We start from the raw sequence: 26,596 nt of genomic DNA, 5'->3' as shown, positions 1-26,596 counted from the left end.
GGAGCAGAAGGAGAGTGTGAGGCACTCTGCCTGTAATTGCATAAAATTTCATCTTAACTGAGCCCTTAGAATGTGGAAGCTCAGGATGCTTGGAAGCAGTGTGGGAGGGCTAGTGAGAATTTGTAACTCACCGTAGCTTAAACAAGCTCTGCTTTGGAAGAGGGAAGGCATTGGTCTCAACAGTTCTTTTAACTTTGCACAGTGACAATATCGTAGCCCATGAGGTTTAACCGAGGCGTGATTATTGTTAATTGAAAACTTTTCGCATTACCCCACCATGATGACTTGAAATATAGTTAGCGTTGGCAATTTTTGTTGGTCTTTCAGGAGACTTAATCTGTGGTATGCAAATGACAGTCTTAGGTCCTCCCAGTGTGGAAGAAAAGCCTTGCTTCTCACAGCAATGGATTGATGTTTGTTTCTTGGAGTAGAAGGCGAGAGTGAGGCAATCTGCCTGTAATTGCCAAAAATTACATCTTAACTGAGCCCTTAGAATGTGGAAGCCCAGGATGCCTGGAATCAGCGTGGAGGGCTATTGGTGATTTGGAACTCACCATGGCTTAAAAAGTTCTGCCTTGGAATCGGTTAGCCCTTGGTCACTTCTGTTCTTTCATCTTTGCGCTGTGGCAATATCGTAGCCCATGAGGTTTAACCGAGGCGGTGATTATTGCTAATTGAAAACTTTTCCCAATACCCTGCCATGATGACTTGAAATACAGTCAGCTTTGGCAATTTTTGTTGGTCTCTCAGGAGACTTAATCCATGGTATGCAAATGAAAGTATTAGCTCCTCCCAGTGTGGGAGAAAAGCCTTGCTTCTCACAGCAATGGATTGATGTTTGTTTCTTGGAGCAGAAGGCGAGAGTGAGGCTATCTGCCAGTAATTGCTAAAAATTTCATCTTTCCTGATCCCGCAGAATGTGGAAGCCCAGGATGCCTGGAAGCAGCGTGGAGGGCTAGTGGTGATTTGGAACTCACCATGGCTTAAACAAGTTCTGCCTTGGAAGCAGGAAGCCCTTGGTCACTTCTGTTCCTTAATCTTTGCGCTGTGGCAATATCGTAGCCCATGAGGTTTAACCGAGGCGTGATTATTGCTGATTGAAAATTTTTCCCAATACCCCGCCATGATGACTTGAAATACAGTCAGCTTTGGCAATTTTTGTTGGTCTCTCAGGAGACTTAATCCATTGTATGCAAATAACAGAGTCTTAGCTCCTCCCAGCATGGAAGCAAAGCCTTGCTTCTCACAGCAATGGATTGATGTTTGTTTCCTGGAGCAGAAGAAGAGAGTAAGGCAATCTGTCTGTAATTGCCAAAAATTTCATCTTAACTGATCCCTCAGAATGTAGAAGCCCAGGATGCCTGGAAGCAGTGTGGGAGGGCTAGTGACAATTTGTAACTCACCGTAGCTTAAACAAGCTCTGATTTGGAAGCGGGAAGGCATTGGTCACAACAGTTCTTTCAACTTTGTGCAGTGACAATATCGTAGCCCATGAGGTTTAACCGAGGCGTGATTATTGCTAATTGAAAACTTTTCCCAATACCCCGCCATGATGACTTGAAATACAGTCAGCTTTGGCAATTTTTGTTGGTTTCTCAGGAGACTTAATCTATGGTATGCAAATGACAGTCTTAGGTCCTTCCAGTGTGGAAGCAAAGCCTTGCTTCTCACAGCAATGGATTGATGTTTGTTTCTTGGAGCAGTAGGCGAGAGTGAGACAATCTGCCTGTAATTGCCAAAAATTACATCTTTCCTGAGCCCTCAGAATGTGGAAGCCCAGAATGCCTGGAAGCAGTGTGGGAGGGCTAGTGAGAATTTGTAACTCACCGTAGCTTAAACAAGCTCTGCTTTGAAAGCAGGAAGGCATTGGTCACAACAGTTCTTTCAACTTTGCGCAGTGGCAATATCGTAGCCCATGAGGTTTAACCGAGGCGTGATTATTGCTAATTGAAAACTTTTCCCAATACCCCGCCATGATGACTTGAAATACAGTCAGCTTTGGCAATTTTTGTTGGTCTCTCAAGAGACTTAATCTATGGTATGCAAATAACAGAGTCTTAGCTTTTCCCAGCGTGGAAGAATAGCCTTGCTTCTCACAGCAATGGATTGATGTTTGTTGCCTGGAGCAGAAGGAGAGAGTGAGGCAATCTGCCTGTAATTGCCAAAAATTTCATCTTAACTGAGCCCTTAGAATGTGGAAGCTCAGAATGCCTGGAAGCAGTGTGGGAGGGCTAGTGAGAATTTGTAACTCACCATAGCTTAAACAAGCTCTGCTTTGGAAGCAGGAAGGCATTGGTCACAACAGTTCTTTCAACTTTGCGCAGTGGCAATATCGTAGCCTATGAGGTTTAACCGAGGCGTGATTATTGCTAATTGAAAACTTTTTCCAATACCCCGCCATGATGACTTGAAATACAGTCAGCTTTGTCAATTTTTGTTGGTCTCTCAGAAGACTTAATCCATTGTATGCAAATAACAGAGTCTTAGCTCCTCCCAGCGTGGAATAAAAGCCTTTCTTCTCACAGCAATGGATTGATGTTTGTTGCCTGGAGCAGAAGGAGAGAGTGAGGCAATCTGCCTGTAATTGCCAAAAATGTCATCTTAACTGAGCCCTTAGAATGTGGAAGCTCAGAATGCCTGGAAGCAGTGTGGGAGGGCTAGTGAGAATTTGTAACTCACCGTAGCTTAAACAAGCTCTGATTTGGAAGCGGGAAGGCATTGGTCACAACAGTTCTTTCAACTTTGTGCAGTGACAATATCGTAGCCCATGAGGTTTAACCGAGGCGTGATTATTGTTAATTGAAAACTTTTCTCAATACCCCGCCATGATGACTTGAAATACAGTCAGCTTTGGCAATTTTTGTTGGTCTCTCAGGAGACTTAATCTATGGTATGCAAATGACAGTCTTAGGTCCTCCCAGTGTGGAAGAAAAGCCTTGCTTCTCACAGCAATGGATTGATGTTTGTTTCTTGGAGCAGAAGGCGAGAGTGAGGCAATCTGCCTGTAATTGCCAAAAATTACATCTTTCCTGAGCCCTCAGAATGTGGAAGCCCAGGATGCCTGGAAGCAGTGTGGGAGGGCTAGTGAGAATTTGTAACTCACCGTAGCTTAAACAAGCTCTGCTTTGAAAGCAGGAAGGCATTGGTCACAACAGTTCTTTCAACTTTGCGCAGTGGCAATATCGTAGCCCATGAGGTTTAACCGAGGCGTGATTATTGCTAATTGAAAACTTTTCCCAATACCCCGCCATGATGACTTGAAATACAGTCAGCTTTGGCAATTTTTGTTGGTCTCTCAGGAGACTTAATCCATTGTATGCAAATAACAGAGTCTTAGCTCCTCCCAGCGTGGAAGAAAAGCCTTGCTTCAAACAGCAATGGATTGATGTTTGTTGCCTGGAGCAGAAGGAGAGAGTGAGGCAATCTGCCTGTAATTGCCAAAAATTTCATCTTAACTGAGCCCTTAGAATGTGGAAGCTCAGAATGCCTGGAAGCAGTGTGGGAGGGCTAGTGAGAATTTGTAACTCACCATAGCTTAAACAAGCTCTGCTTTGGAAGCAGGAAGGCATTGGTCACAACAGCTCTTTCAACTTTGCGCAGTGGCAATATCGTAGCCTATGAGGTTTAACCGAGGCGTGATTATTGCTAAATGAAAACTTTTCCCAATACCCCGCCATGATGACTTGAAATACAGTCAGCTTTGGCAATTTTTGTTGGTCTCTCAGGAGACTTAATCTATGGTATGTAAATGACAGTCTTAGGTCCTCCCAGTGTGGAAGAAAAGCCTTGCTTCTCACAGCAATGGATTGATGTTTGTTTCTTGGAGCAGAAGGCGAGAGTGAGGCAATCTGCCTGTAATTGCCAAAAATTACATCTTAACTGAACCCTTAGAATGTGTAAGCCAAGGATGCTTGGAAGCAGCGTGGAGGGCTAGTGGTGATTTGTAACTCACCATGGCTTAAAATGTTCTGCCCTGGAATCGGGAAGCCCTTGGTCACTTCTGTTCTTTCATCTTTGCGCTGTGGCAATATTGTTGCCCATGAGGTTTATCCAAGGCGTGATTATTGCTTATTGAAAACTTTTCCCAATACCCCGCCATAATGACTTGGAATACAGTCAGCTTCGGCAATTTTTGTTGGTCTCTCAGGAGACTTAATTCATGGAATGCAAATGACAGTCTTAGCTTCTCCCAGTGTGGAAGAAAAGCCTTGCTTCTCACAGCAATGGATTGATGTTTGTTTCTTGGAGCAGAAGGCGAGAGTGAGGCAATCTGCCTGTAATTGCCAAAAATTACATATTTCCTGAGCCCTCAGAATGTGGAAGCCCATGATGCCTGGAAGCAGTGTGGGAGGGCTAGTGAGAATTTGTAACTCACCGTAGCTTAAACAAGCTCTGATTTGGAAGCTGGAAGGCATTGGTCACAACAGTTCTTTCAACTTTGTGCAGTGACAATATCGTAGCCCATGATGTTTAACCGAGGCGTGATAATTGCTAATTGAAAACTTTTCTCAATACCCCGCCATGATGACTTGAAATACAGTCAGCTTTGGCAATTTTTGTTGGTCTGTCAGGAGACTTAATCTATGGTATGCAAATGACAGTCTTAGGTCCTCCCAGTGTGGAAGAAAAGCCTTGCTTCTCACAGCAATGGATTGATGTTTGTTTCTTGGAGCAGAAGGCGAGAGTGAGGCAATCTGCCTGTAATTGCCAAAAATTACATCTTTCCTGAGCCCTCAGAATGTGGAAGCCCAGGATGCCTGGAAGCAGTGTGGGAGGGCTAGTGAGAATTTGTAACTCACCGTAGCTTAAACAAGCTCTGCTTTGAAAGCAGGAAGGCATTGGTCACAACAGTTCTTTCAACTTTGCGCAGTGGCAATATCGTAGCCCATGAGGTTTAACCGAGGCGTGATTATTGCTAATTGAAAACTTTTCCGAATACCCCGCCATGATGACTTGAAATACAGTCAGCTTTGGCAATTTTTGTTGGTTTCTCAGGAGACTTAATCCTTTGTATGCAAATAACAGAGTCTTAGCTCCTCCCAGCGTGGAAGAAAAGCCTTGCTTCTCACAGCAATGGATTGATGTTTGTTGCCTGGAGCAGAAGGAGAGAGTGAGGCAATCTGCCTGTAATTGCCAAAAATTTCATCTTAACTGAGCCCTTAGAATGTGGAAGCTCAGAATGCCTGGAAGCAGTGTGGGAGGGCTAGTGAGAATTTGTAACTCACCATAGCTTAAACAAGCTCTGCTTTGGAAGCAGGAAGGCATTGGTCACAACAGCTCTTTCAACTTTGCGCAGTGGCAATATCGTAGCCTATGAGGTTTAACCGAGGCGTTATTATTGCTAAATGAAAACTTTTCCCAATACCCCGCCATGATGACTTGAAATACAGTCAGCTTTGGCAATTTTTGTTGGTCTCTCAGGAGACTTAATCTATGGTATGTAAATGACAGTCTTAGGTCCTCCCAGTGTGGAAGAAAAGCCTTGCTTCTCACAGCAATGGATTGATGTTTGTTTCTTGGAGCAGAAGGCGAGAGTGAGGCAATCTGCCTGTAATTGCCAAAAATTACATCTTAACTGAACCCTTAGAATGTGTAAGCCAAGGATGCCTGGAAGCAGCGTGGAGGGCTAGTGGTGATTTGTAACTCACCATGGCTTAAAATGTTCTGCCCTGGAATCGGGAAGCCCTTGGTCACTTCTGTTCTTTCATCTTTGCGCTGTGGCAATATTGTTGCCCATGAGGTTTATCCAAGGCGTGATTATTGCTTATTGAAAACTTTTCCCAATACCCCGCCATAATGACATGGAATACAGTCAGCTTTGGCAATTTTTGTTGGTCTCTCAGGAGACTTAATTCATGGAATGCAAATGACAGTCTTAGCTTCTCCCAGTGTGGAAGAAAAGCCTTGCTTCTCACAGCAATGGATTGATGTTTGTTTCTTGGAGCAGAAGGCGAGAGTGAGGCAATCTGCCTGTAATTGCCAAAAATTACATCTTTCCTGAGCCCTCAGAATGTGGAAGCCCATGATGCCTGGAAGCAGTGTGGGAGGGCTAGTGAGAATTTGTAACTCACCGTAGCTTAAACAAGCTCTGCTTTGGAAGCAGGAAGGCATTGGTCACAACAGTTCTTTCAACTTTGCGCAGTGGCAATATCGTGGCCCATGAGGTTTAACCGAGGCGTGATTATTGCTAATTGAAAACTTTTCCCAATACCCCGCCATGATGACTTGAAATACAGTCAGCTTTGGCAATTTTTGTTTGTCTCTCAGGAGACTTAATCTATGGTATGCAAATGACAGTCTTAGGTCCACCCAGTGTGGAAGAAAAGCCTTGCTTCTCACAGCAATGGATTGATGTTTGTTTCTTGGAGCAGAAGGAGTGAGTGAGGCAATCTGCCTGTAATGGCCAAAAATTTCATCTTAACTGAGCCCTTAGAATGTGGAAGCTCCGGATGCCTGGAAGCAGTGTGGAAGGGCTATTGAGAATTTGTAACTCACCGTAGCTTAAACAAGCTCTGATTTGGAAGCGGGAAGGCATTGGTCACAACAGTTCTTTCAACTTTGTGCAGTGACAATATCGTAGCCCATGAGGTTTAACCGAGGCGTGATTATTGCTAATTGAAAACTTTTCCCAATACCCCGCCATGATGACTTGAAATACAGTCAGCTTTGGCAATTTTTGTTGGTCTCTCAGGAGACTTAATCTATGGTATGCAAATGACAGTCTTAGGTCCTCCCAGTGTGGAAGAAAAGCCTTGCTTCTCACAGCAATGGATTGATGTTTGTTTCTTGGAGCAGAAGGCGAGAGTGAGGCAATCTGCCTGTAATTGCCAAAAATTTCATCTTAACTGAGCCCTTAGAATGTGGAAGCTCAGAATGCCTGGAAGCAGTGTGGGAGGGCTAGTGAGAATTTGTAACTCACCATAGCTTAAACAAGCTCTGCTTTGGAAGCAGGAAGGCATTGGTCACAACAGTTCTTTCAACTTTGCGCAGTGGCAATATCGTAGCCTATGAGGTTTAACCGAGGCGTGATTATTGCTGATTGAAAACTTTTCCCAATACCCTGCCATGATGACTTGAAATACAGTCAGCTTTGGCAATTTTTGTTGGTCTCTCAGGAGACTTAATCTATGGTATGTAAATGACAGTCTTAGGTCCTCCCAGTGTGGAAGAAAAGCCTTGCTTCTCACAGCAATGGATTGATGTTTGTTTCTTGGAGCAGAAGGCGAGACTGAGGCAATCTGCCTGTAATTGCCAAAAATTACATCTTAACTGAACCCTTAGAATGTGTAAGCCAAGGATGCCTGGAAGCAGCGTGGAGGGCTAGTGGTGATTTGTAACTCACCATGGCTTAAAATGTTCTGCCCTGGAAGCCGGAAGCCCTTGGTCACTTCTGTTCTTTTATCTTTGCGCTATGGCAATATTGTTGCCCATGAGGTTTATCCAAGGCGTGATTATTGCTTATTGAAAACTTTTCCCAATACCCCGCCATAATGACTTGGAATACAGTCAGCTTTGGCAATTTTTGTTGGTCTCTCAGGAGACTTAATTCATGGAATGCAAATGACAGTCTTAGCTTCTCCCAGTGTGGAAGAAAAGCCTTGCTTCTCACAGCAATGGATTGATGTTTGTTTCTTGGAGCAGAAGGCGAGAGTGAGGCAATCTGCCTGTAATTGCCAAAAATTACATCTTTCCTGAGCCCTCAGAATGTGGAAGCCCAGGATGCCTGGAAGCAGTGTGGGAGGGCTAGTGAGAATTTGTAACTCACCGTAGCTTAAACAAGCTCTGCTTTGAAAGCAGGAAGGCATTGGTCACAACAGTTCTTTCAACTTTGCGCAGTGGCAATATCGTAGCCCATGAGGTTTAACCGAGGCGTGATTATTGCTAATTGAAAACTTTTCCCAATACCCCGCCATGATGACTTGAAATACAGTCAGCTTTGGCAATTTTTGTTGGTCTCTCAGGAGACTTAATCCTTTGTATGCAAATAACAGAGTCTTAGCTCCTCCCAGCGTGGAAGAAAAGCCTTGCTTCTCACAGCAATGGATTGATGTTTGTTGCCTGGAGCAGAAGGAGAGAGTGAGGCAATCTGCCTGTAATTGCCAAAAATTTCATCTTAACTGAGCCCTTAGAATGTGGAAGCTCAGAATGCCTGGAAGCAGTGTGGGAGGGCTAGTGAGAATTTGTAACTCACCATAGCTTAAACAAGCTCTGCTTTGGAAGCAGGAAGACATTGGTCACAACAGCTCTTTCAACTTTGCGCAGTGGCAATATCGTAGCCTATGAGGTTTAACCGAGGCGTGATTATTGCTAAATGAAAACTTTTCCCAATACCCTGCCATGATGACTTGAAATACAGTCAGCTTTGGCAATTTTTGTTGGTCTCTCAGGAGACTTAATCTATGGTATGTAAATGACAGTCTTAGGTCCTCCCAGTGTGGAAGAAAAGCCTTGATTCTCACAGCAATGGATTGATGTTTGTTTCTTGGAGCAGAAGGCGAGAGTGAGGCAATCTGCCTGTAATTGCCAAAAATTACATCTTAACTGAACCCTTAGAATGTGTAAGCCAAGGATGCCTGGAAGCAGCGTGGAGGGCTAGTGGTGATTTGTAACTCACCATGGCTTAAAATGTTCTGCCCTGGAATCGGGAAGCCCTTGGTCACTTCTGTTCTTTCATCTTTGCGCTGTGGCAATATTGTTGCCCATGAGGTTTATCCGAGGCGTGATTATTGCTTATTGAAAACTTTTCCCAATACCCCGCCATAATGACTTGGAATACAGTCAGCTTTGGCAATTTTTGTTGGTCTCTCAGGAGACTTAATTCATGGAATGCAAATGACAGTCTTAGCTTCTCCCAGTGTGGAAGAAAAGCCTTGCTTCTCACAGCAATGGATTGATGTTTGTTTCTTGGAGCAGAAGGCGAGAGTGAGGCAATCTGCCTGTAATTGCCAAAAATTACATCTTTCCTGAGCCCTCAGAATGTGGAAGCCCATGATGCCTGGAAGCAGTGTGGGAGGGCTAGTGAGAATTTGTAACTCACCGTAGCTTAAACAAGCTCTGCTTTGGAAGCAGGAAGGCATTGGTCACAACAGTTCTTTCAACTTTGCGCAGTGGCAATATCGTGGCCCATGAGGTTTAACCGAGGCGTGATTATTGCTAATTGAAAACTTTTCCCAATACCCCGCCATGATGACTTGAAATACAGTCAGCTTTGGCAATTTTTGTTGGTCTCTCAGGAGACTTAATCTATGGTATGCAAATGACAGACTTAGGTCCACCCAGTGTGGAAGAAAAGCCTTGCTTCTCACAGCAATGGATTGATGTTTGTTTCTTGGAGCAGAAGGAGAGAGTGAGGCAATCTGCCTGTAATGGCCAAAAATTTCATCTTAACTGAGCCCTTAGAATGTGGAAGCTCCGGATGCCTGGAAGCAGTGTGGAAGGGCTATTGAGAATTTGTAACTCACCGTAGCTTAAACAAGCTCTGATTTGGAAGCGGGAAGGCATTGGTCACAACAGTTCTTTCAACTTTGTGCAGTGACAATATCGTAGCCCATGAGGTTTAACCGAGGCGTGATTATTGCTAATTGAAAACTTTTCCCAATACCCCGCCATGATGACTTGAAATACAGTCAGCTTTGGCAATTTTTGTGGGTCTCTCAGGAGACTTAATCTATGGTATGCAAATGACAGTCTTAGGTCCTCCCAGTGTGGAAGAAAAGCCTTGCTTCTCACAGCAATGGATTGATGTTTGTTTCTTGGAGCAGAAGGCGAGAGTGAGGCAATCTGCCTGTAATTGCCAAAAATTTCATCTTAACTGAGCCCTTAGAATGTGGAAGCTCAGAATGCCTGGAAGCAGTGTGGGAGGGCTAGTGAGAATTTGTAACTCACCATAGCTTAAACAAGCTCTGCTTTGGAAGCAGGAAGGCATTGGTCACAACAGTTCTTTCAACTTTGCGCAGTGGCAATATTGTAGCCTATGAGGTTTAACCGAGGCGTGATTATTGCTGATTGAAAACTTTTCCCAATACCCTGCCATGATGACTTGAAATACAGTCAGCTTTGGCAATTTTTGTTGGTCTCTCAGGAGACTTAATCTATGGTATGTAAATGACAGTCTTAGGTCCTCCCAGTGTGGAAGAAAAGCCTTTCTTCTCACAGCAATGGATTGATGTTTGTTTCTTGGAGCAGAAGGCGAGACTGAGGCAATCTGCCTGTAATTGCCAAAAATTACATCTTAACTGAACCCTTAGAATGTGTAAGCCAAGGATGCCTGGAAGCAGCGTGGAGGGCTAGTGGTGATTTGTAACTCACCATGGCTTAAAATGTTCTGCCCTGGAAGCCGGAAGCCCTTGGTCACTTCTGTTCTTTTATCTTTGCGCTATGGCAATATTGTTGCCCATGAGGTTTATCCAAGGCGTGATTATTGCTTATTGAAAACTTTTCCCAATACCCCGCCATAATGACTTGGAATACAGTCAGCTTTGGCAATTTTTGTTGGTCTCTCAGGAGACTTAATTCATGGAATGCAAATGACAGTCTTAGCTTCTCCCAGTGTGGAAGAAAAGCCTTGCTTCTCACAGCAATGGATTGATGTTTGTTTCTTGGAGCAGAAGGCGAGAGTGAGGCAATCTGCCTGTAATTGCCAAAAATTACATCTTTCCTGAGCCCTCAGAATGTGGAAGCCCAGGATGCCTGGAAGCAGTGTGGGAGGGCTAGTGAGAATTTGTAACTCACCGTAGCTTAAACAAGCTCTGCTTTGGAAGCAGGAAGGCATTGGTCACAACAGTTCTTTCTACTTTGCGCAGTGGCAATATCGTAGCCCATGAGGTTTAACCGAGGCGTGATTATTGCTAATTGAAAACTTTTCCCAATACCCCGCCATGATGACTTGAAATACAGTCAGCTTTGGCAATTTTTGTTGGTCTCTCAGGAGACTTAATCTATGGTATGCAAATGACAGTCTCAGGTCCTCCCAGTGTGGAAGAAAAGCCTTGCTTCTCACAGCAATGGATTGATGTTTGTTTCTTGGAGCAGAAGGAGAGAGTGAGGCAATCTGCCTGTAATGGCCAAAAATTTCATCTTAATTGAGCCCTTAGAATGTGGAAGCTCAGGATGCCTGGAAGCAGTGTGGAAGGGCTATTGAGAATTTGTAACTCACCGTAGCTTAAACAAGCTCTGCTTTGAAAGCAGGAAGGCATTGGTCACAACAGTTCTTTCAACTTTGCGCAGTGGCAATATCGTAGCCTATGAGGTTTAACCGAGGCGTGATTATTGCTAATTGAAAACTTTTCCCAATACCCCGCCATGATGACTTGAAATACAGTCAGCTTTGGCAATTTTTGTTGGTCTCTCAGGAGACTTAATCCATTGTATGCAAATAACAGAGTCTTAGCTCCTCCCAGCGTGGAAGAAAAGCCGTGCTTCTAACAGCAATGGATTGATGTTTGTTGCCTGGAGCAGAAAGAGAGAGTGAGGCAATCTGCCTGTAATTGCCAAAAATTTCATCTTAACTGAGCCCTTAGAATGTGGAAGCTCAGAATGCCTGGAAGCAGTGTGGGAGGGCTAGTGAGAATTTGTAACTCACCGTAGCTTAAACAAGCTCTGATTTGGAAGCGGGAAGGCATTGGTCACAACAGTTCTTTCAACTTTGTGCAGTGACAATATCGTAGCCCATGAGGTTTAGCCGAGGCGTGATTATTGCTAATTGAAAACTTGTCCCAATACCCCGCCATGATGACTTGAAATACAGTCAGCTTTGGCAATTTTTGTTGGTCTCTCAGGAGACTTAATCTATGGTATGCAAATGACAGTCTTAGGTCCTCCCAGTGTGGAAGAAAAGCCTTGCTTCTCACAGCAATGGATTGATGTTTGTTTCTTGGAGCAGAAGGCGAGAGTGAGGCAATCTGCCTGTAATTGCCAAAAATTACATTTTTCCTGAGCCCTCAGAATGTGGAAGCCCAGGATGCCTGGAAGCAGTGTGGGAGGGCTAGTGAGAATTTGTAACTCACCGTAGCTTAAACAAGCTCTGCTTTGAAAGCAGGAAGGCATTGGTCACAACAGTTCTTTCAACTTTGTGCAGTGACAATATCGTAGCCCATGAGGTTTAACCGAGGCGTGATTATTGCTAATTGAAAACTTTTCCCAATACCCCGCCATGATGACTTGAAATACAGTCAGCTTTGGCAATTTTTGTTGGTCTCTCAGGAGACTTAATCCATTGTATGCAAATAACAGAGTCTTAGCTCCTCCCAGCGTGGAAGAAAAGCCTTGCTTCTCACAGCAATGGATTGATGTTTGTTGCCTGGAGCAGAAGGAGAGAGTGAGGCAATCTGCCTGTAATTGCCAAAAATTTCATCTTACCTGAGCCCTTAGAATGTGGAAGCTCAGAATGCCTGGAAGCAGTGTGGGAGGGCTAGTGAGAATTTGTAACTCTCCGTAGCTTAAACAAGCTCTGCTTTGGAAGCAGGAAGGCATTGGTCACAACAGTTCTTTCAACTTTGCGCAGTGGCAATAACGTAGCCTATGAGGTTTCACCGAGGCGTGATTATTGCTAATTGAAAACTTTTCCCAATACCCCACCATGATGACTTGAAATACAGTCAGCTTTGGCAATTTTTGTTGGTCTCTCAGGAGACTTAATCTATGTTATGTAAATGACAGTCTTAGGTTCTCCCAGTGTGGAAGAAAAGCCTTGCTTCTCACAGCAATGGATTGAAGTTTGTTTCTTGGAGCAGGAGGCGAGAGTGAGGCAATCTGCCTGTAATTGCCAAAAATTACATCTTAACTGAACCCTTAGAATGTGTAAGCCAAGGATGCCTGGAAGCAGCGTGGAGGGCTAGTGGTGATTTGTAACTCACCATGGCTTAAAATGTTCTGCCCTGGAAGCGGGAAGCCCTTGGTCACTTCTGTTCTTTCATCTTTGCGCTGTGGCAATATTGTTGCCCATGAGGTATATCCAAGGCGTGATTATTGCTAATTGAAAACTTTTCCCAATACCCCGCCATGATGACTTGGAATACAGTCAGCTTTGGCAATTTTTGTTGGTCTCTCAGGAGACTTAATTCATGGAATGCAAATGACAGTCTTAGCTTCTCCCAGTGGGGAAGAAAAGCCTTGCTTCTCACAGCAATGGATTGATGTTTGTTTCTTGGAGCAGAAGGCGAGAGTGAGGCAATCTGCCTGTAATTGCCAAAAATTACATCTTTCCTGAGCCCTCAGAATGTGGAAGCCCAGGATGCCTGGAAGCAGTGTGGGAGGGCTAGTGAGAATTTGTAACTCACCGTAGCTTAAACAAGCTCTGCTTTGAAAGCAGGAAGGCATTGGTCACAACAGTTCTTTCAACTTTGCGCAGTGGCAATATCGTAGCCCATGAGGTTTAACCGAGGCGTGATTATTGCTAATTGAAAACTTTTCCCAATACCCTGCCATGATGACTTGAAATACAGTCAGCTTTGGCAATTTTTGTTGGTCTCTCAGGAGACTTAATCTATGGTATGCAAATAACAGAGTCTTAGCTCCTCCCAGCGTGGAAGAATAGCCTTGCTTCTCACAGCAATGGATTGATGTTTGTTGCCTGAAGCAGAAGGAGAGAGTGAGGCAATCTGCCTGTAATTGCCAAAAATTTCATCTTAACTGAGCCCTTAGAATGTGGAAGCTCAGAATGCCTGGAAGCAGTGTGGGAGGGCTAGTGAGAATTTGTAACTCACCATAGCTTAAACAAGCTCTGCTTTGGAAGCAGGAAGGCATTGGTCACAACAATTCTTTCAACTTTGCGCAGTGGCAATATCGTAGCCTATGAGGTTTAACCGAGGCGTGATTATTGCTAATTGAAAACTTTTCCCAATACCCCGTCATGATGACTTGAAATACAGTCAGCTTTGGCAATTTTTGTTGGTCTCTCAGGAGACTTAATCTATGGTATGTAAATGACAGTCTAAAGGCCCTTTTACATTTAGCGATGCACCAGCGATTCAACCAGCGATCCGACCCGGTCAGGATCGCTGGTGCATCGCTAAATGATCGCTAGTGAGCTTTCATACAGAATGATCTCACAGCGATGCAGCAGCGACGCAGCGGACGATACTTACCTTTCACACACAGCGATCCTGGCGTCCTCCCGCCCGCCTCCACGCATCGCTGGACGTCACAGCAGGAAGCCCAGCAGGAAGCGCCCGACGAGAAATGGAGCCGGACATTCTCGCGCGATCAGCGATGAGCAGCGGGGGAGCCGGTCGGAGGTAAGTATCACACATAGCGATATCGCTAGCAATATCGCTATAACGTCACAAAACCAGTGACGTTTTAGCGATATTGCTAGCGATATTGCTTAGTGTAAAACCCCTTTAGGTCCTCCCAGTGTGGAAGAAAAGCCTTGCTTCTCACAGCAATGGATTGATGTTTGTTTCTTGGAGCAGAAGGCGAGAGTGAGGCAATCTGCCTGTAATTGCCAAAAATTACATCTTAACTGAACCCTTAGAATGTGTAAGCCAAGGATGCCTGGAAGCAGCGTGGAGGGCTAGTGGTGATTTGTAACTCACCATGGCTTAAAATGTTCTGCCCTGGAAGCGGGAAGCCCTTGGTCACTTCTGTTCTTTCATCTTTGCGCTGTGGCAATATTGTTGCCCATGAGGTTTATCCAAGGCGTGATTATTGCTTATTGAAAACTTTTCCCAATACCCCGCCATGATGACTTGAAATACAGTCAGCTTTGGCAATTTTTGTTGGTCTCTCAGGAGACTTAATCCATGGTATGCAAATGACAGTCTTAGCTCCTGCCAGCGTGGAAGAAAAGCCTTGCTTCTCACAGCAGTGGATTGATGTGTGTTTCCTGGAGCAGAAGGAGAGAGTGAGGCAATCTGCCTGTAATTGCCAAAAATTGTTTTTCCTGATCACTTAGCATGTGGAAGCCCAGCATGTCTGGAAGCAGCGTGGGAGGGCTAGTGGTGATTTGGAACTCACCATAGCTTAAACAAGTTCTGCCTTGGAAGCGGGAAGCCCTTGATCACTTCTGTTCTTTCATCTTTGCGATGTGGCAATATCGTAGCCTATGAGGTTTAACCGAGGCTTATCATTGCTAATTGAAAACTTTTCCCAATACCCCGCCATGATGACGTGAAATACAGTCAGCTTTGGCAATTTTTGTTGGTCTCTCAGGAGACTTAATTCATGGAATGCAAATGACAGTCTTAGCTTCTCCCAGTGTGGAAGAAAAGCCTTGCTTCTCACAGCAATGGATTGATGTTTGTTTCTTGGAGCATAAGGCGAGAGTGAGGCAATCTGCCTGTAATTGCCAAAAATTACATCTTTCCTGAGCCCTCAGAATGTGGAAGCCCAGGATGCCTGGAAGCAGTGTGGGAGGGCTAGTGAGAATTTGTAACTCACCGTAGCTTAAACAAGCTCTGCTTTGAAAGCAGGAAGGCATTGGTCACAACATTTCTTTCAACTTTGCGCAGTGGCAATATCGTAGCCCATGAGGTTTAACCGAGGCGCGATTATTGCTAATTGAAAACTTTTCCCAATACCCCGCCATGATGACTTGAAATACAGTCAGCTTTGGCAATTTTTGTTGGTCTCTCAGGAGACTTAATCTATGGTATGCAAATAACAGAGTCTTAGCTCCTCCCAGCGTGGAAGTATAGCCTTGCTTCTCACAGCAATGGATTGATGTTTGTTGCATGGAGCAGAAGGAGAGAGTGAGGCAATCTGCCTGTAATTGCCAAAAATTTCATCTTAACTGATCCCTTAGAATGTGGAAGCTCAGAATGCCTGGAAGCAGTGTGGGAGGGCTAGTGAGAATTTGTAACTCACCATAGCTTAAACAAGCTCTGCTTTGGACGCAGGAAGGCATTGGTCACAACAGTTCTTTCAACTTTGCGCAGTGGCAATATCGTAGCCTATGAGGTTTAACCGAGGCGTGATTATTGCTAATTGAAAACTTTTCCCAATACCCCGCCATGATGACTTGAAATACAGTCAGCTTTGGCAATTTTTGTTGGTCTCTCAGGAGACTTAATCCATTGTATGCAAATAACAGAGTCTTAGCTCCTCCCAGCGTGGAAGAAAAGCCTTGCTTCTCACAGCAATGGATTGATGTTTGTTTCTTGTAGCAGAAGGAGAGAGTGAGGCAATCTGCCTGTAATTGCCAAAAATTTCATCTTAACTGAGCCCTTAGAATGTGGAAGCTCAGAATGCCTGGAAGCAGTGTGGGAGGGCTAGTGAGAATTTGTAACTCACCCTAGCTTAAACAAGCTCTGCTTTGGAAGCAGGAAGGCATTGGTCACAACAGTTCTTTAACCTTTGCGCGGTGGCAATATCGTAGCCTGTGAGGTTTAACTGAGGCGTGATTATTGCTAATTGAAAACTTTTCCCAATACCCCGCCATGATGACTTGAAATACAGACAGCTTTGGCAATTTTTGTTGGTCTCTCAGGAGACTTAATCTATGGTATGTAAATGACAGTCTTAGGTCCTCCCTGTGTGGAAGAAAAGCCTTGCTTCTCACAGCTATGGATTGATGTTTGTTTCTTGGAGCAGAAGGCGAGAGTGAGGCAATCTGCCTGTAATTGCCAAAAATTACATCTTTCCTGAGCCCTCAGAATGTGGAAGCCCAGGATGCCTGGAAGCAGTGTGGGAGGGCTAGTGAGAATTTGTAACTCACCGTAGCTTAAACAAGCTCTGCTTTGGAAGCAGGAAGGCATTGGTCACAACATTTCTTTCAACTTTGCGCAGTGGCAATACCTTAGCCCATGAGGTTTAACCGAGGCGTGATTATTGCTAATTGAAAACTTTTCCCAATACCCCGCCATGATGACTTGAAATACAGTCAGCTTTGGCAATTTTTGTTGGTCTCTCAGGAGACTTAATCTATGGTATGCAAATGACAGTCTTAGGTCCTCCCAGTGTGGAAGAAAAGCCTTGCTTCTCACAGCAATGGATTGATGTTTGTTTCTTGGAGTAGAAGGCGAGAGTGAGGCAATCTGCCTGTAATTGCCAAAAATTACATCTTAACTGAGCCCTTAGAATGTGGAAGCCCAGGATGCCTGGAATCAGCGTGGAGGGCTATTGGTGATATGGAACTCACCATGGCTTAAAAAGTTCTGCCTTGGAAGCGGTTAGACCTTGGTCACTTCTGTTCTTTCATCTTTGCGCTGTGGCAATATCGTAGCCCATGAGGTTTAACCGAGGCGTGATTATTGCTAATTGAAAACTTTTCCCAATACCCTGCCATGATGACTTGAAATACAGTCAGCTTTGGCAATTTTTGTTGGTCTCTCAGGAGACTTAATCCATGGTATGCAAATGACAGTATTAGCTCCTCCCAGTGTGGAAGAAAAGCCTTGCTTCTCACAGCAATGGATTGATGTTTGTTTCTTGGAGCAGAAGGCGAGAGTGAGGCTATCAGCCAGTAATTGCTAAAAATTTCATCTTTCCTGATCCCGCAGAATGTGGAAGCCCAGGATGCCTGGAAGCAGCGTGGAGGGCTAGTGGTGATTTGGAACTCACCATGGCTTAAACAAGTTCTGCCTTGGAAGCAGGAAGCCCTTGGTCACTTCTGTTCCTTAATCTTTGCGCTGTGGCAATATCGTAGCCCATGAGGTTTAACCGAGGCGTGATTATTGCTGATTGAAAATTTTTCCCAATACCCCGCCATGATGACTTGAAATACAGTCAGCTTTGGCAATTTTTGTTGGTCTCTCAGGAGACTTAATCCATTGTATGCAAATAACAGAGTCTTAGCTCCTCCCAGCATGGAAGAAAAGCCTTGCTTCTCACAGCAATGGATTGATGTTTGTTTCCTGGAGCAGAAGGAGAGAGTAAGGCAATCTGTCTGTAATTGCCAAAAATTTCATCTTAACTGAGCCCTCAGAATGTAGAAGCCCAGGATGCCTGGAAGCAGTGTGGGAGGGCTAGTGAGAATTTGTAACTCACCGTAGCTTAAACAAGCTCTGATTTGGAAGCGGGAAGGCATTGGTCACAACAGTTCTTTCAACTTTGTGCAGTGACAATATCGTAGCCCATGAGGTTTAACCGAGGCGTGATTATTGCTAATTGAAAACTTTTCCCAATCCCCTGCCATGATGACTTGAAATACAGTCAGCTTTGGCAATTTTTGTTGGTCTCTCAGGAGACTTAAACTAGGGTATGCAAATGGCAGTCTTAGATCCTCCCAGTGTGGAAGCAAAGCCTTGCTTCTCACAGCAATGGATTGATGTTTGTTTCTTGGAGCAGTAGGCGAGAGTGAGGCAATCTGCCTGTAATTGCCAAAAATTACATCTTTCCTGAGCCCTCAGAATGTGGAAGCCCAGGATGCCTGGAAACAGTGTGGGAGGGCTAGTGAGAATTTGTAACTCACCGTAGCTTAAACAAGCTCTGCTTTGAAAGCAGGAAGGCATTGGTCACAACAGTTCTTTCAACTTTGCGCAGTGGCAATATCGTAGCCTATGAGGTTTAACCGAGGCGTGATTATTGCTAATTGAAAACTTTTCCCAATACCCCGCCATGATGACTTGAAATACAGTCAGCTTTGGCAATTTTTGTTGGTCTCTCAGGAGACTTAATCCATTGTATGCAAATAACAGAGTCTTAGCTCCTCCCAGCGTGGAAGAAAATCCTTGCTTCTCACAGCAATGGATTGATGTTTGTTGCCTGGAGCAGAAGGAGAGAGTGAGGCAATCTGCCTGTAATTGCCAAAAATTTCATCTTAACTGAGCCCTTAGAATGTGGAAGCTCAGAATGCCTGGAAGCAGTGTGGGAGGGCTAGTGAGAATTTGTAACTCACCATAGCTTAAACAAGCTCTGCTTTGGAAGCAGGAAGGCATTGGTCACAACAGTTCTTTCAACTTTGCGCAGTGGCAATATCGTAGCCTATGAGGTTTAACCGAGGCGTGATTATTGTTAATTGAAAACTTTTCCCAATACCCCACCATGATGACTTGAAATACAGTCAGCTTTGGCAATTTTTGTTGGTCTCTCAGGAGACTTAATCTATGGTATGTAAATGACAGTCTTAGGTTCTCCCAGTGTGGAAGAAAAGCCTTGCTTCTCACAGCAATGGATTGATGTTTGTTTCTTGGAGCAGAAGGCGAGAGTGAGGCAATCTGCCTGTAATTGCCAAAAATTACATCTTAACTGAACCCTTAGAATGTGTAAGCCAAGGATGCCTGGAAGCAGCGTGGAGGGCTAGTGGTGATTTGTAACTCACCATGGCTTAAAATGTTCTGCCCTGGAAGCGGGAAGCCCTTGGTCACTTCTGTTCTTTCATCTTTGCGCTGTGGCAATATTGTTGCCCATGAGGTTTATCCAAGGCGTGATTATTGCTAATTGAAAACTTTTCCCAATACCCCGCCATAATGACTTGGAATACAGTCAGCTTTGGCAATTTTTGTTGGTCTCTCAGGAGACTTAATTCATGGAATGCAAATGACAGTCTTAGCTTCTCCCAGTGTGGAAGAAAAGCCTTGCTTCTCACAGCAATGGATTGATGTTTGTTTCTTGGAGCAGAAGGCGAGAGTGAGGCAATCTGCCTGTAATTGCCAAAAATTACATCTTTCCTGAGCCCTCAGAATGTGGAAGCCCAGGATGCCTGGAAGCAGTGTGGGAGGGCTAGTGAGAATTTGTAACTCACCGTAGCTTAAACAAGCTCTGCTTTGGAAGCAGGAAGGCATTGGTCACAACAGTTCTTTCAACTTTGCGCAGTGGCAAGATCATAGTCCATGAGGTTTAACCGAGGCGTGATTATTGCTAATTGAAAACTTTTCCCGATACCCCGCCATGATGACTTGAAATACAGTCAGCTTTGGCAATTTTTGTTGGTCTCTCAGGAGACTTAATCTATGGTATGCAAATGACAGGCTTAGGTCCTCCCAGTGTGGAAGAAAAGCTTTGCTTCTCACAGCAATGGATTGATGTTTGTTTCTTGGAGCAGAAGGAGAGAGTGAGGCAATCTGCCTGTAATGGCCAAAAATATCATCTTAACTGAGCCCTTAGAATGTGGAAGCTCACGATGCCTGGAAGCAGTGTGGAAGGGCTATTGAGAATTTGTAGCTTAAACAAGCTCTGATTTGGAAGCGGGAAGGCATTGGTCACAACAGTTCTTTCAACTTTGTGCAGTGACAATATCGTAGCCCATGAGGTTTAACCGAGGCGTGATTATTGCTAATTGAAAACTTTTCCCAATACCCCGCCATGATGACTTGAAATACAGTCAGCTTTGGCAATTTTTGTTGGTCTCTCAGGAGACTTAATCTATGGTATGCAAATAACAGAGTCTTAGCTCCTCCCAGCGTGGAAGAATAGCCTTGCTTCTCACAGCAATGGATTGATGTTTGTTGCCTGAAGCAGAAGGAGAGAGTGAGGCAATCTGCCTGTAATTGCCAAAAATTTCATCTTAACTGAGCCCTTAGAATGTGGAAGCTCAGAATGCCTGGAAGCAGTGTGGGAGGGCTAGTGAGAATTTGTAACTCACCATAGCTTAAACAAGCTCTGCTTTGGAAGCAGGAAGGCATTGGTCACAACAGTTCTTTCAACTTTGTGCAGTGGCAATATCGTAGCCTATGAGGTTTAACCGAGGCGTGATTATTGCTAATTGATAACTTTTCCCAATACCCCGTCATGATGACTTGAAATACAGTCAGCTTTGGCAATTTTTGTTGGTCTCTCAGGAGACTTAATCTATGGTATGTAAATGACAGTCTAAAGGCCCTTTTACATTTAGCGATGCACCAGCGATTCAACCAGCGATCCGACCCGGTCAGGATCGCTGGTGCATCGCTAAATGATCGCTAGTGAGCTTTCATACAGAATGATCTCACAGCGATGCAGCGGACGATACTTACCTTTCACACACAGCGATCCTGGCGTCCTCCCGCCCGCTTCCACGCATCGCTGGACGTCACAGCAGGAAGCCCATCAGGAAGCGCCCGACGAGAAATGGAGCCGGACATTCTCGCGCGATCAGCGATGAGCAGCGGGGGAGCCAGTCGGAGGTAAGTATCACACATAGCGATATCGCTAGCAATATCGCTATAACGTCACAAAACCAGTGACGTTTTAGCGATATTGCTAGCGATATTGCTTAGTGTAAAACCCCTTTAGGTCCTCCCAGTGTGGAAGAAAAGCCTTGCTTCTCACAGCAATGGATTGATGTTTGTTTCTTGGAGCAGAAGGCGAGAGTGAGGCAATCTGCCTGTAATTGCCAAAAATTACATCTTAACTGAACCCTTAGAATGTGTAAGCCAAGGATGCCTGGAAGCAGCGTGGAGGGCTAGTGGTGATTTGTAACTCACCATGGCTTAAAATGTTCTGCCCTGGAAGCGGGAAGCCCTTGGTCACTTCTGTTCTTTCATCTTTGCGCTGTGGCAATATTGTTGCCCATGAGGTTTATCCAAGGCGTGATTATTGCTTATTGAAAACTTTTCCCAATACCCCGCCATGATGACTTGAAATACAGTCAGCTTTGGCAATTTTTGTTGGTCTCTCAGGAGACTTAATCCATGGTATGCAAATGACAGTCTTAGCTCCTGCCAGCGTGGAAGAAAAGCCTTGCTTCTCACAGCAGTGGATTGATGTTTGTTTCCTGGAGCAGAAGGAGAGAGTGAGGCAATCTGCCTGTAATTGCCAAAAATTGTTTTTCCTGATCCCTTAGCATGTGGAAGCCCAGCATGTCTGGAAGCAGCGTGGGAGGGCTAGTGGTGATTTGGAACTCACCATAGCTTAAACAAGTTCTGCCTTGGAAGCGGGAAGCCCGTGATCACTTCTGTTCCTTCATCTTTGCGATGTGGCAATATCGTAGCCCATGAGGTTTAACCGAGGCTTATCGTAGCTAATTGAAAACTTTTCCCAATACCCCGCCATGATGACGTGAAATACAGTCAGCTTTGGCAATTTTTGTTGGTCTCTCAGGAGACTTAATTCATGGAATGCAAATGACATTCTTAGCTTCTCCCAGTGTGGAAGAAAAGCCTTGCTTCTCACAGCAATGGATTGATGTTTGTTTCTTGGAGCATAAGGCGAGAGTGAGGCAATCTGCCTGTAATTGCCAAAAATTACATCTTTCCTGAGCCCTCAGAATGTGGAAGCCCAGGATGCCTGGAAGCTTTGTGGGAGGGCTAGTGAGAATTTGTAACTCACCGTAGCTTAAACAAGCTCTGCTTTGGAAGCAGGAAGGCATTGATCACAACAGTTCTTTCAACTTTGCGCAGTGGCAATATCGTAGCCCATGAGGTTTAACCGAGGCGTGATTATTGCTAATTGAAAACTTTTCCCAATACCCCGCCATGATGACTTGAAATACAGTCAGCTTTGGCAATTTTTGTTGGTCTCTCAGGAGACTTAATCCATTGTATGCAAATAACAGAGTCTTAGCTCCTCCCAGCATGGAAGAAAAGCCTAGCTTCTCACAGCAATGGATTGATGTTTGTTGCCTGAAGCAGATAGAGAGAGTGAGACAATCTGCCTGTAATTGCCTAAAATTTCATCTTAACTGAGCCCTTAGAATGTGGAAGCTCAGGATGCTTGGAAGCAGTGTGGGAGGGCTAGTGAGAATTTGTAACTCACCGTAGCTTAAACAAGCTCTGCTTTGGAAGAGGGAAGGCATTGGTCACAACAGTTCTTTTAACTTTGCGCAGTGACAATATCGTAGCCCATGAGGTTTAACCGAGGCGTGATTATTGTTAATTGAAAACTTTTCGCATTACCCCACCATGATGACTTGAAATATAGTTAGCGTTGGCAATTTTTGTTGGTCTCTCAGGAGACTTAATCTGTGGTATGCAAATGACAGTCTTAGGTCCTCCCAGTGTGGAAGAAAAGCCTTGCTTCTCACAGGAATGGATTGATGTTTGTTTCTTGGAGTAGAAGGCGAGAGTGAGGCAATCTGCCTGTAATTGCCAAAAATTACATCTTAACTGAGCCCTTAGAATGTGGAAGCCCAGGATGCCTGGAATCAGCGTGGAGGGCTAGTGGTGATTTGGAACTCACCATGGCTTAAAAAGTTCTGCCTTGGAAGCGGTTAGCCCTTGGTCACTTCTGTTCTTTCATCTTTGCGCTGTGGCAATATCGTAGCCCATGAGGTTTAACCGAGGCGTGATTATTGCTAATTGAAAACTTTTCCCAATACCCTGCCATGATGACTTGAAATACAGTCAGCTTTGGCAATTTTTGTTGGTCTCTCAGGAGACTTAATCCATGGTATGCAAATGAAAGTATTAGCTCCTCCCAGTGTGGCAGAAAAGCCTTGCTTCTCACAGCAATGGATTGATGTTTGTTTCTTGGAGCAGAAGGCGAGAGTGAGGCTATCTGCCAGTAATTGCTAAAACTTTCATCTTTCCTGATCCCGCAGAATGTGGAAGCCCAGGATGCCTGGAAGCAGCGTGGAGGGCTAGTGGTGATTTGGAACTCACCATGGCTTAAACAAGTTCTGCCTTGGAAGCAGGAAGCCCTTGGTCACTTCTGTTCCTTAATCTTTGCGCAGTGGCAATATCGTAGCCCATGAGGTTTAACCGAGGCGTGATTATTGCTAATTCAATACTTTTTCCAATACCCTGCCATGTTGACTTGAAATACAGTCACATTTGGCAATTTTTTTTTGTCTCTCAGGAGATTTAATCCATGGTATGGAAATGAAAGTCTTAGCTTCTCCCAGTGTGAAATGAAAGCCTTGCTTCTCACAGCAATGGATTGATGTTTGTTTCTTGGAGCAGAAGGCGAAAGTGAAGCAATCTGCCTGTAATTGCCAAAAATTACATCTTAACTGAACCCTTAGAATGTGGATGCCTGGAAGCAGCGTGGAGGGCTAGTGGTGATTTGGAACTCACCATGGCTTAAAATGTTCTGCCTTGAAAGCGGGAAGCCCTTTTTCACTTCTGTTTTTTTATCTTTGCGCTGTGGCAATATCGTTGCCCATGAGATTTAACCAAGGCGTGATTATTGCTAATTGAAAACTTTTCCCAATACCCCACCATGATGACTTGAAATACAGTCAGCTTTGGCAATTTTTGTTGGTCTTTCAGGAGACTTAATCTATGGTATGCAAATGACAGTCTTAGGTTCTCTCAGTGTGGAAGAAAAGCCTTGCTTCTCACAGCAATGGATTGTTGTTTGTTTCTTGGAGCAGAAGGCAAAAGTGAGGCAATCTGCCTGTAATTGCTAAAAATTACTTCTTAACTGAGCCCTTAGAATGTGGAAGCCAAGGATGCCTGGAAGCAGCTTGGAGGGCTAGTGGTGATTTGGAACTCACCATAGCTTAAAATGTTCTGCCTTGGAAGCGGGAAGCCCTTGGTCACTTCTGTTCTTTCATCTTTGCGCTGTGGCAATATCGTTGCCCATGAGGTTTAAACAAGGCGTGATTATTGCTAATTGAAAACTTTTCCCAATACCCCGCCATAATGACTTGGAATACAGTCAGCTTTGGCAATTTTTGTTGGTCTCTCAGGAGACTTAATCCATGGTATGCAAATGACAGTCTTAGCTCCTGCCAGCGTGGAAGAAAAGCCTTGCTTCTCACAGCAGTGGATTGATGTTTGTTTCCTGGAGCAGAAGGAGAGAGTGAGGCAATCTGCCTGTAATTGCCAAAAATTGTTTTTCCTGAGCCCTTAGCATGAGGAAGCCCAGGATGCCTGGAAGCAGCGTGGGAGGGCTAGTGGTGATTTGGAGCTCAACATGGCTTAAACAAGTTCTGCCTTGGAAGTGGGAAGCCCTTGATCACCACAGTTGGTTCATCTTTGCGCAGTGGCATTATCGTAGCCCAATGAGGTTTAACTGAGGCGTGATTATTGGTAATTGAAAACTTTTCCCAATACCCCGCCATGATGACTTGAAATACAGTCAACTTTTGCAATTTTTTTTGGTCTCTCAGGAGACTTAATCCATTGTATGCAAATGACTGTCTTAGCTCCTTCCAGTGTGGAAGAGAAGCCTTGCTTCCCAAAGCAATGGGTTGGTGTTTGCTGCCTGGAGCAGAAGAAGAGAGTGAGGCGATCTACCTGTAATTGCCAAAAATTACATCTTAACTGAGCCCTTAGAATGCTGAAGCCCAGGATGCCTGGAAGCAGTGTGGGAGGGCTAGTGAGGATTTGGAACTCACCATAGCTTAAACAAGCTCTGGTTTGGAAGCGGGAAGGCCTTGGTCACAACAGTTCTTTCAACTTTGCGCAGTGGCAATATCGTAGCCCATGAGGTTTAACCGAGGCGTGATTATTGCTAATTGAAAACGTTTCCCAATACCCCGCCATAATGAATTGGAATACAGTCAGCTTTGGCAATTTTTGTTGGTCTCTCTGGAGACTTAATCCATGGTATGCAAATGACAGTCTTAGCTCCTGCCAGCATGGAAGAAAAGCCTTGCTTCTCACAGCAGTGGATTGATGTTTGTTTCCTGGAGCAGAAGGAGAGAGTGAGGCAATCTGCCTATAATTGCCAAAAATTGTTTTTCCTGAGCCCTTAGCATGAGGAAGCCCAGGATGCCTGGAAGCAGCGTGGGAGGGCTAGTGGTGATTTGGAACTCAACATGGCTTAAACAAGTTCTGCCTTGGAAGTGGGAAGCCCTTGATCACCACAGTTGGTTCATCTTTGCGCAGTGGCATTATCGTAGCCCAATGAGGTTTAACTGAGGCGTGATTATTGGTAATTGAAAACTTTTCCCTGTAAACTGCCATGATAATAATAATAATAATAATAATAATAATAATAATAATTTTTTATTTATATAGCGCCAACATATTCTGCAGCACTTTACAATTAAGCGGGGACATGTACAGACAATAAATTCAATACAAGTTAAGACAATTCAAACAATGACATTAGGAGTGAGGTCCCTGCTCGCAAGCTTACAATCTACAAGGAAATGGGGGGACACAGTAGGTGAGAAATGCTTGTTAATTCAGGTCTGGCAATTATAATAGGGATTTTCATATAAAGCTGCATGATCCGGTCATCAGCCCATGTGTTTAAGTGCAATAGACAAGTATCAAGTGCAGTTATCATGTGCATGAAGGGTGTGGAGACAGATGAATAGTAGGGTGCAGATTCAGAATAATATTTGGAAGGAGGGAACAGGGCAAAGTTAGCTTGCTGAGTAGTTGATGTGATAGGCTTGTTTGAAGAGATGGGTTTTCAAAGCGCGCTTGAATAGGTCAGGGCTAGGTATCAGTCTGATCGTCTGGGGAAGTGCATTCCAGAGAGCTGGAGCAGCACGAGAGAAGTCTTGGAGACGGAGGTGTGAGGTTCGGATTACGGGGGATGTTAGTCTTAGGTCATTTGTAGAACGGAGGGGACGTGTAGGGCGATAGACAGAGATGAGAGAGGAGATATAAGGCGGTGCAGAACAGTGGAGAGCCACGTATTTAATATTCACTCCAGCATTGGGTCATGTATTGGAGAACATTCTTAGCTGAATTTGAAGTCTGGACATTTGTCCAATACAGTATGGGACATCTATACCATCATATCAAGACTATACATCGTGGAGTCATATCGGGTGAACCATTGGATCTTAAGTTGTTTATCTGTGTGGACACGACTATTTATCATGCATTACTCACTGTGCGATATCTACAATCCATGGAACAATTCGTCTTATGTGCTATTCAATGTGTTATGAACG

General features: G+C 44.5%; 59 non-coding genes across 59 annotated transcripts; all 59 read left to right on the top strand.

Annotated features, from left to right (window-relative positions):
• Positions 1-190: 190 nt before the first annotated feature.
• Positions 191-331, top strand: LOC141062573 (U4 spliceosomal RNA). The gene has a single exon (XR_012224327.1). It is a non-coding gene; the product is annotated as a U4 spliceosomal RNA (small nuclear RNA).
• Positions 332-612: 281 nt separating this feature from the next.
• On the top strand, positions 613-754 carry LOC141061723 (U4 spliceosomal RNA). Its single transcript, XR_012223557.1, has one exon. It is a non-coding gene; the product is annotated as a U4 spliceosomal RNA (small nuclear RNA).
• Positions 755-1,036: 282 nt separating this feature from the next.
• On the top strand, positions 1,037-1,177 carry LOC141063036 (U4 spliceosomal RNA). The gene has a single exon (XR_012224725.1). It is a non-coding gene; the product is annotated as a U4 spliceosomal RNA (small nuclear RNA).
• A 285-nt stretch (positions 1,178-1,462) lies between these two features.
• Positions 1,463-1,603, top strand: LOC141061226 (U4 spliceosomal RNA). Its single transcript, XR_012223107.1, has one exon. It is a non-coding gene; the product is annotated as a U4 spliceosomal RNA (small nuclear RNA).
• Positions 1,604-1,886: 283 nt separating this feature from the next.
• Positions 1,887-2,027, top strand: LOC141061403 (U4 spliceosomal RNA). The gene has a single exon (XR_012223267.1). It is a non-coding gene; the product is annotated as a U4 spliceosomal RNA (small nuclear RNA).
• A 285-nt stretch (positions 2,028-2,312) lies between these two features.
• Positions 2,313-2,453, top strand: LOC141061614 (U4 spliceosomal RNA). Its single transcript, XR_012223459.1, has one exon. It is a non-coding gene; the product is annotated as a U4 spliceosomal RNA (small nuclear RNA).
• Positions 2,454-2,738: 285 nt separating this feature from the next.
• On the top strand, positions 2,739-2,879 carry LOC141061593 (U4 spliceosomal RNA). Its single transcript, XR_012223440.1, has one exon. It is a non-coding gene; the product is annotated as a U4 spliceosomal RNA (small nuclear RNA).
• A 283-nt stretch (positions 2,880-3,162) lies between these two features.
• LOC141061930 (U4 spliceosomal RNA) lies at positions 3,163-3,303 on the top strand. Its single transcript, XR_012223745.1, has one exon. It is a non-coding gene; the product is annotated as a U4 spliceosomal RNA (small nuclear RNA).
• A 285-nt stretch (positions 3,304-3,588) lies between these two features.
• LOC141060964 (U4 spliceosomal RNA) lies at positions 3,589-3,729 on the top strand. The gene has a single exon (XR_012222870.1). It is a non-coding gene; the product is annotated as a U4 spliceosomal RNA (small nuclear RNA).
• Positions 3,730-4,010: 281 nt separating this feature from the next.
• Positions 4,011-4,151, top strand: LOC141062210 (U4 spliceosomal RNA). Its single transcript, XR_012223999.1, has one exon. It is a non-coding gene; the product is annotated as a U4 spliceosomal RNA (small nuclear RNA).
• A 283-nt stretch (positions 4,152-4,434) lies between these two features.
• On the top strand, positions 4,435-4,575 carry LOC141062315 (U4 spliceosomal RNA). Its single transcript, XR_012224094.1, has one exon. It is a non-coding gene; the product is annotated as a U4 spliceosomal RNA (small nuclear RNA).
• A 283-nt stretch (positions 4,576-4,858) lies between these two features.
• Positions 4,859-4,999, top strand: LOC141061141 (U4 spliceosomal RNA). The gene has a single exon (XR_012223031.1). It is a non-coding gene; the product is annotated as a U4 spliceosomal RNA (small nuclear RNA).
• Positions 5,000-5,284: 285 nt separating this feature from the next.
• LOC141061646 (U4 spliceosomal RNA) lies at positions 5,285-5,425 on the top strand. Its single transcript, XR_012223487.1, has one exon. It is a non-coding gene; the product is annotated as a U4 spliceosomal RNA (small nuclear RNA).
• Positions 5,426-5,706: 281 nt separating this feature from the next.
• On the top strand, positions 5,707-5,847 carry LOC141062317 (U4 spliceosomal RNA). Its single transcript, XR_012224096.1, has one exon. It is a non-coding gene; the product is annotated as a U4 spliceosomal RNA (small nuclear RNA).
• Positions 5,848-6,130: 283 nt separating this feature from the next.
• Positions 6,131-6,271, top strand: LOC141062821 (U4 spliceosomal RNA). The gene has a single exon (XR_012224531.1). It is a non-coding gene; the product is annotated as a U4 spliceosomal RNA (small nuclear RNA).
• A 283-nt stretch (positions 6,272-6,554) lies between these two features.
• On the top strand, positions 6,555-6,695 carry LOC141060865 (U4 spliceosomal RNA). Its single transcript, XR_012222780.1, has one exon. It is a non-coding gene; the product is annotated as a U4 spliceosomal RNA (small nuclear RNA).
• Positions 6,696-6,978: 283 nt separating this feature from the next.
• LOC141063094 (U4 spliceosomal RNA) lies at positions 6,979-7,119 on the top strand. Its single transcript, XR_012224777.1, has one exon. It is a non-coding gene; the product is annotated as a U4 spliceosomal RNA (small nuclear RNA).
• Positions 7,120-7,400: 281 nt separating this feature from the next.
• LOC141062236 (U4 spliceosomal RNA) lies at positions 7,401-7,541 on the top strand. The gene has a single exon (XR_012224023.1). It is a non-coding gene; the product is annotated as a U4 spliceosomal RNA (small nuclear RNA).
• A 283-nt stretch (positions 7,542-7,824) lies between these two features.
• Positions 7,825-7,965, top strand: LOC141061918 (U4 spliceosomal RNA). Its single transcript, XR_012223734.1, has one exon. It is a non-coding gene; the product is annotated as a U4 spliceosomal RNA (small nuclear RNA).
• A 285-nt stretch (positions 7,966-8,250) lies between these two features.
• Positions 8,251-8,391, top strand: LOC141061305 (U4 spliceosomal RNA). The gene has a single exon (XR_012223178.1). It is a non-coding gene; the product is annotated as a U4 spliceosomal RNA (small nuclear RNA).
• Positions 8,392-8,672: 281 nt separating this feature from the next.
• On the top strand, positions 8,673-8,813 carry LOC141061724 (U4 spliceosomal RNA). Its single transcript, XR_012223558.1, has one exon. It is a non-coding gene; the product is annotated as a U4 spliceosomal RNA (small nuclear RNA).
• Positions 8,814-9,096: 283 nt separating this feature from the next.
• LOC141062809 (U4 spliceosomal RNA) lies at positions 9,097-9,237 on the top strand. Its single transcript, XR_012224520.1, has one exon. It is a non-coding gene; the product is annotated as a U4 spliceosomal RNA (small nuclear RNA).
• A 283-nt stretch (positions 9,238-9,520) lies between these two features.
• Positions 9,521-9,661, top strand: LOC141060968 (U4 spliceosomal RNA). The gene has a single exon (XR_012222874.1). It is a non-coding gene; the product is annotated as a U4 spliceosomal RNA (small nuclear RNA).
• A 283-nt stretch (positions 9,662-9,944) lies between these two features.
• Positions 9,945-10,085, top strand: LOC141061185 (U4 spliceosomal RNA). Its single transcript, XR_012223070.1, has one exon. It is a non-coding gene; the product is annotated as a U4 spliceosomal RNA (small nuclear RNA).
• Positions 10,086-10,366: 281 nt separating this feature from the next.
• Positions 10,367-10,507, top strand: LOC141062235 (U4 spliceosomal RNA). Its single transcript, XR_012224022.1, has one exon. It is a non-coding gene; the product is annotated as a U4 spliceosomal RNA (small nuclear RNA).
• A 283-nt stretch (positions 10,508-10,790) lies between these two features.
• Positions 10,791-10,931, top strand: LOC141063076 (U4 spliceosomal RNA). The gene has a single exon (XR_012224761.1). It is a non-coding gene; the product is annotated as a U4 spliceosomal RNA (small nuclear RNA).
• A 283-nt stretch (positions 10,932-11,214) lies between these two features.
• On the top strand, positions 11,215-11,355 carry LOC141061060 (U4 spliceosomal RNA). Its single transcript, XR_012222957.1, has one exon. It is a non-coding gene; the product is annotated as a U4 spliceosomal RNA (small nuclear RNA).
• A 285-nt stretch (positions 11,356-11,640) lies between these two features.
• LOC141061329 (U4 spliceosomal RNA) lies at positions 11,641-11,781 on the top strand. The gene has a single exon (XR_012223200.1). It is a non-coding gene; the product is annotated as a U4 spliceosomal RNA (small nuclear RNA).
• A 283-nt stretch (positions 11,782-12,064) lies between these two features.
• LOC141060863 (U4 spliceosomal RNA) lies at positions 12,065-12,205 on the top strand. The gene has a single exon (XR_012222778.1). It is a non-coding gene; the product is annotated as a U4 spliceosomal RNA (small nuclear RNA).
• A 285-nt stretch (positions 12,206-12,490) lies between these two features.
• LOC141061487 (U4 spliceosomal RNA) lies at positions 12,491-12,631 on the top strand. The gene has a single exon (XR_012223344.1). It is a non-coding gene; the product is annotated as a U4 spliceosomal RNA (small nuclear RNA).
• Positions 12,632-12,912: 281 nt separating this feature from the next.
• On the top strand, positions 12,913-13,053 carry LOC141061694 (U4 spliceosomal RNA). Its single transcript, XR_012223531.1, has one exon. It is a non-coding gene; the product is annotated as a U4 spliceosomal RNA (small nuclear RNA).
• Positions 13,054-13,336: 283 nt separating this feature from the next.
• Positions 13,337-13,477, top strand: LOC141063046 (U4 spliceosomal RNA). Its single transcript, XR_012224734.1, has one exon. It is a non-coding gene; the product is annotated as a U4 spliceosomal RNA (small nuclear RNA).
• A 285-nt stretch (positions 13,478-13,762) lies between these two features.
• Positions 13,763-13,903, top strand: LOC141062795 (U4 spliceosomal RNA). Its single transcript, XR_012224507.1, has one exon. It is a non-coding gene; the product is annotated as a U4 spliceosomal RNA (small nuclear RNA).
• Positions 13,904-14,592: 689 nt separating this feature from the next.
• Positions 14,593-14,733, top strand: LOC141061747 (U4 spliceosomal RNA). The gene has a single exon (XR_012223579.1). It is a non-coding gene; the product is annotated as a U4 spliceosomal RNA (small nuclear RNA).
• A 281-nt stretch (positions 14,734-15,014) lies between these two features.
• LOC141062460 (U4 spliceosomal RNA) lies at positions 15,015-15,154 on the top strand. Its single transcript, XR_012224225.1, has one exon. It is a non-coding gene; the product is annotated as a U4 spliceosomal RNA (small nuclear RNA).
• Positions 15,155-15,437: 283 nt separating this feature from the next.
• Positions 15,438-15,578, top strand: LOC141061287 (U4 spliceosomal RNA). The gene has a single exon (XR_012223162.1). It is a non-coding gene; the product is annotated as a U4 spliceosomal RNA (small nuclear RNA).
• Positions 15,579-15,863: 285 nt separating this feature from the next.
• LOC141061048 (U4 spliceosomal RNA) lies at positions 15,864-16,004 on the top strand. Its single transcript, XR_012222946.1, has one exon. It is a non-coding gene; the product is annotated as a U4 spliceosomal RNA (small nuclear RNA).
• A 285-nt stretch (positions 16,005-16,289) lies between these two features.
• LOC141061560 (U4 spliceosomal RNA) lies at positions 16,290-16,430 on the top strand. The gene has a single exon (XR_012223410.1). It is a non-coding gene; the product is annotated as a U4 spliceosomal RNA (small nuclear RNA).
• A 283-nt stretch (positions 16,431-16,713) lies between these two features.
• Positions 16,714-16,854, top strand: LOC141061189 (U4 spliceosomal RNA). Its single transcript, XR_012223074.1, has one exon. It is a non-coding gene; the product is annotated as a U4 spliceosomal RNA (small nuclear RNA).
• Positions 16,855-17,135: 281 nt separating this feature from the next.
• On the top strand, positions 17,136-17,276 carry LOC141062995 (U4 spliceosomal RNA). The gene has a single exon (XR_012224688.1). It is a non-coding gene; the product is annotated as a U4 spliceosomal RNA (small nuclear RNA).
• A 282-nt stretch (positions 17,277-17,558) lies between these two features.
• On the top strand, positions 17,559-17,699 carry LOC141063035 (U4 spliceosomal RNA). The gene has a single exon (XR_012224724.1). It is a non-coding gene; the product is annotated as a U4 spliceosomal RNA (small nuclear RNA).
• A 285-nt stretch (positions 17,700-17,984) lies between these two features.
• LOC141061321 (U4 spliceosomal RNA) lies at positions 17,985-18,125 on the top strand. Its single transcript, XR_012223193.1, has one exon. It is a non-coding gene; the product is annotated as a U4 spliceosomal RNA (small nuclear RNA).
• Positions 18,126-18,408: 283 nt separating this feature from the next.
• On the top strand, positions 18,409-18,549 carry LOC141061034 (U4 spliceosomal RNA). Its single transcript, XR_012222934.1, has one exon. It is a non-coding gene; the product is annotated as a U4 spliceosomal RNA (small nuclear RNA).
• A 285-nt stretch (positions 18,550-18,834) lies between these two features.
• LOC141061435 (U4 spliceosomal RNA) lies at positions 18,835-18,975 on the top strand. The gene has a single exon (XR_012223296.1). It is a non-coding gene; the product is annotated as a U4 spliceosomal RNA (small nuclear RNA).
• A 281-nt stretch (positions 18,976-19,256) lies between these two features.
• Positions 19,257-19,397, top strand: LOC141061866 (U4 spliceosomal RNA). The gene has a single exon (XR_012223687.1). It is a non-coding gene; the product is annotated as a U4 spliceosomal RNA (small nuclear RNA).
• Positions 19,398-19,680: 283 nt separating this feature from the next.
• Positions 19,681-19,821, top strand: LOC141061201 (U4 spliceosomal RNA). Its single transcript, XR_012223085.1, has one exon. It is a non-coding gene; the product is annotated as a U4 spliceosomal RNA (small nuclear RNA).
• A 273-nt stretch (positions 19,822-20,094) lies between these two features.
• Positions 20,095-20,235, top strand: LOC141060862 (U4 spliceosomal RNA). Its single transcript, XR_012222777.1, has one exon. It is a non-coding gene; the product is annotated as a U4 spliceosomal RNA (small nuclear RNA).
• A 285-nt stretch (positions 20,236-20,520) lies between these two features.
• On the top strand, positions 20,521-20,661 carry LOC141061325 (U4 spliceosomal RNA). Its single transcript, XR_012223196.1, has one exon. It is a non-coding gene; the product is annotated as a U4 spliceosomal RNA (small nuclear RNA).
• Positions 20,662-21,339: 678 nt separating this feature from the next.
• On the top strand, positions 21,340-21,480 carry LOC141061745 (U4 spliceosomal RNA). Its single transcript, XR_012223577.1, has one exon. It is a non-coding gene; the product is annotated as a U4 spliceosomal RNA (small nuclear RNA).
• Positions 21,481-21,761: 281 nt separating this feature from the next.
• On the top strand, positions 21,762-21,901 carry LOC141062652 (U4 spliceosomal RNA). Its single transcript, XR_012224398.1, has one exon. It is a non-coding gene; the product is annotated as a U4 spliceosomal RNA (small nuclear RNA).
• A 283-nt stretch (positions 21,902-22,184) lies between these two features.
• On the top strand, positions 22,185-22,325 carry LOC141061906 (U4 spliceosomal RNA). Its single transcript, XR_012223723.1, has one exon. It is a non-coding gene; the product is annotated as a U4 spliceosomal RNA (small nuclear RNA).
• Positions 22,326-22,610: 285 nt separating this feature from the next.
• Positions 22,611-22,751, top strand: LOC141062339 (U4 spliceosomal RNA). Its single transcript, XR_012224116.1, has one exon. It is a non-coding gene; the product is annotated as a U4 spliceosomal RNA (small nuclear RNA).
• A 281-nt stretch (positions 22,752-23,032) lies between these two features.
• LOC141062994 (U4 spliceosomal RNA) lies at positions 23,033-23,173 on the top strand. The gene has a single exon (XR_012224687.1). It is a non-coding gene; the product is annotated as a U4 spliceosomal RNA (small nuclear RNA).
• A 282-nt stretch (positions 23,174-23,455) lies between these two features.
• On the top strand, positions 23,456-23,596 carry LOC141062419 (U4 spliceosomal RNA). Its single transcript, XR_012224188.1, has one exon. It is a non-coding gene; the product is annotated as a U4 spliceosomal RNA (small nuclear RNA).
• Positions 23,597-23,868: 272 nt separating this feature from the next.
• Positions 23,869-24,009, top strand: LOC141062259 (U4 spliceosomal RNA). Its single transcript, XR_012224044.1, has one exon. It is a non-coding gene; the product is annotated as a U4 spliceosomal RNA (small nuclear RNA).
• Positions 24,010-24,290: 281 nt separating this feature from the next.
• On the top strand, positions 24,291-24,431 carry LOC141062224 (U4 spliceosomal RNA). The gene has a single exon (XR_012224012.1). It is a non-coding gene; the product is annotated as a U4 spliceosomal RNA (small nuclear RNA).
• Positions 24,432-24,712: 281 nt separating this feature from the next.
• LOC141062558 (U4 spliceosomal RNA) lies at positions 24,713-24,854 on the top strand. Its single transcript, XR_012224314.1, has one exon. It is a non-coding gene; the product is annotated as a U4 spliceosomal RNA (small nuclear RNA).
• Positions 24,855-25,137: 283 nt separating this feature from the next.
• Positions 25,138-25,278, top strand: LOC141061995 (U4 spliceosomal RNA). Its single transcript, XR_012223805.1, has one exon. It is a non-coding gene; the product is annotated as a U4 spliceosomal RNA (small nuclear RNA).
• A 281-nt stretch (positions 25,279-25,559) lies between these two features.
• Positions 25,560-25,695, top strand: LOC141062768 (U4 spliceosomal RNA). The gene has a single exon (XR_012224498.1). It is a non-coding gene; the product is annotated as a U4 spliceosomal RNA (small nuclear RNA).
• Positions 25,696-26,596: the final 901 nt, after the last annotated feature.

The sequence above is a fragment of the Dendrobates tinctorius genome, unplaced genomic scaffold, assembly GCF_039654945.1.
Source record: "Dendrobates tinctorius isolate UK_male_01 unplaced genomic scaffold, ASM3965494v1 ptg000245l, whole genome shotgun sequence".
In the NCBI taxonomy this organism is placed as follows: Eukaryota; Metazoa; Chordata; class Amphibia; order Anura; family Dendrobatidae; genus Dendrobates; species Dendrobates tinctorius.
The sequence above is the reverse complement of the archived record's forward strand: the minus strand, read 5'-3'. Positions and strand labels throughout refer to the sequence as shown.